This window comes from Sprattus sprattus (genome assembly GCF_963457725.1).
Source record: "Sprattus sprattus genome assembly, chromosome: 16".
In the NCBI taxonomy this organism is placed as follows: domain Eukaryota; kingdom Metazoa; phylum Chordata; class Actinopteri; order Clupeiformes; family Clupeidae; genus Sprattus; species Sprattus sprattus.
This window is the reverse complement of record NC_137914.1, coordinates 15,799,311-15,801,810: the sequence shown is the minus strand read 5'-3', so window position 1 is coordinate 15,801,810 and position 2,500 is coordinate 15,799,311. Positions and strand designations below refer to the sequence as shown.

Below are 2,500 nucleotides of genomic sequence, written 5' to 3'. Positions count from 1 at the left end.
GATCCCTTTCTTTCAAATTTACCACTTTACCAAAAAGAACTCAAAGTACCAGTTAATTTGCCCTGTTGTTTTGGCCTGTAAAATGTATCTTTATCTTTCTCTCTCTCTGTATCTCTTCCCCCCTCTCCTTATCTACTTGTCCTCTTCCCTGTGTTCTGTATCTCATTCCATCTCATTGCAACGGTGACAAGGATGTGTCACTTGAAATTGCGCAGCTAAGTGCGGGGCAAAACGCTTTGACTTATTCATCACAAGCAAACATGCTTGGAGTAACATGAGCATGAATAAGTCATGGCTGAGGAGCACAATAGCAATGATTGCCAGGCCTTGTGCTCATCACGTCTCATCCTCATGTCTCGCTCCGTCTTCTCTCGCGCTCACGCCGTGTCATCTCCTCCCGAAGTGTCTGACGGGTGCTACGCAACTGCGACACACGAGGGGACCCCGCGGACCCTGTCGATGGAGAGTGTCTGGCGCTCTCGCCTTTTTATTGTTTTGCTCTTGTATTTCTCTCAGTCTTGCTCTTGCCTTCCTTCTCCTGGGGTTTGTCTTTCATTGGCGGCTCCTTTTTTCCACCCTGTTTCCTTCACTTCCTCTCCTGTTGCCTCATTTTCTCCCCATTCTCTGTCAGTCTCATTCACCTTAATTCTTCCCCAGCCCTGTTCTGTCTTCCACTCCTTTCTCCCTATCCCTCTCAGGCTCTCTGCCTGGATTTGATGGTGGTGGTGCTGATGTTGAATTTCACTGCTGTTGATTAACATACAGTCTGAGGTGATTATATCAGTTGGCTGGATTGCTTATGGCCTACTAAACAATGGACAATTTGCATTATACTTTTTTCACAACGGTAACTGACAATGACCAAAACAGACCTGCATCACCTGCAGGGTGAATTTGGTGCCAGTGTGCCATTCGGAACAATACAAAATGCCAGCAGAGTGGTGCAAGTCACCGGGGTGGGGGGGGGGGGGGGGGGCGTGCAGCTTATTGACATGTGTGCTGTTGCCCTGCAGAGACGAGTATGTCACAGAATTGACTGGGTGTGGTTTCCTCTGCAACGGTGGGGAGAGGCAGGGATCATGTCTGCGTGAGGTTGCGGTGGGCGTGTTCCTCCGCAGACCTGCGTCTGCAGAGAGAGAGAGAGGGAGCGGTGTGTGTGTGTGTGTGTTTGTGTGTGTGAGGGAGGGTGGGCGGGCTTGGTGTGCGGAGGAAGCCGTGTCGAGGAAGGGGGAGTGTGCAGGGGGAGGCTGAGTCCATGACTGATTAGAGGCTAATGAAGGCAGGAAGCTCTGGAGGCTCATTGCCCATTAGAGAGTACCAGTCTCAGTCTCAGTCTCGCCCACCAATCAGCCAGCAAACACAAGAACAGACAGTCAATAGACTGCTGAGTAAGATGGAGAGAGGGAGAGAGAGAAAGAGAGAGAGAGAGAGAGAGAGAGAGAGAGGGAGAGAGGGGGAGGGAACGTGGAAGAGAGAGAGAGAAACATACATTATGAATGAGAAAGATGTGGAGAGAAAGAGAGAGAGGAAAAGAGGCAGAGAAAGAGATTAAGATGGTGGGAGGAGACCACTTTTGAACACTGTCTGCTTTGCAAATGTATTGGCTCATATCAGCAGGGCAAATGTAAGAACAGAGGGTGAGAGATAAAACACAGGTGGGTAGAATGATAAAAAGGCAGAGGGAGGTATGCCGTATAAAAAAGAGATGAAAGGCCGTAGAAATGTGTGTGTTTGCGTGTGCCTAGTGTGTGTGTGTGTGTATGTGAGTGTGTTAGTGTATGTGTGTATATGTGTGTGTGTGTGTGTGTGTGTGTGTGTGTTTGTACATAGGTCTGCGCGTTACTGTGAATGTTTATACATCTGTGGCAAAGTGTGTCAGCATGTACTTTTTGCAGCTGTACAGTCTTGTGCAGAGAAATCAAAAAGTCAGTGAGGGAATGGCATACAGTATATGAAAAGACAGCTAGAGAAGATGAAAGCTTTGAAGGAAGAATGTGTATGTGTGTGTGTGTGTGTGTGTGTGTGTGTGTGTGTGTGTGTGTGTGTGTGTGTGTGTGTGTGTGTGTGTGTGTGCGTGTGTTTGTGTGTGCGTGCGTGTGCGTGTGCATGTGTGCGTATGCATCTGTGTCCATGTGTGTCAGCCTTCATGTCTACACTTTCATGTGTTTTTGGGTTATGTGTAGGCATGTTAGAGCTTTCATGTGTGAACGCATGATGTTGGTGTGTGTGTGTGATTGTGATCGTGTATATGTGTGTGTGTGTTATATGAGTTAAAGCTTTCATCTGTGTGCTTCTTTTTGTGTACATTTGTACGTTTGAATGAATAGTATCTCATACTTTCATGCAGTATCTCAAACCAATTATGAGTTAATGCATATAGTTTGTTTCATTCTCTATGCATAGTATGCATAAATATGTCCCATAGCCTTCACACCAGCACGCCTATTTGTGTTTGTACACGTCTACACACATGCTTGATTGTCTTTGTGTTTGTGTGTGT

The 2,500-nt window shown here is 46.9% G+C and overlaps 1 protein-coding gene across 1 annotated transcript in view; it reads right to left on the bottom strand.

Annotated features, from left to right (window-relative positions):
• The window catches only part of xkr7b (XK, Kell blood group complex subunit-related family, member 7b), a gene marked incomplete at both ends in the record, with an annotated part of 65,077 nt that overhangs the window by 5,065 nt on the left and 57,512 nt on the right, over nt 1-2,500 (bottom strand).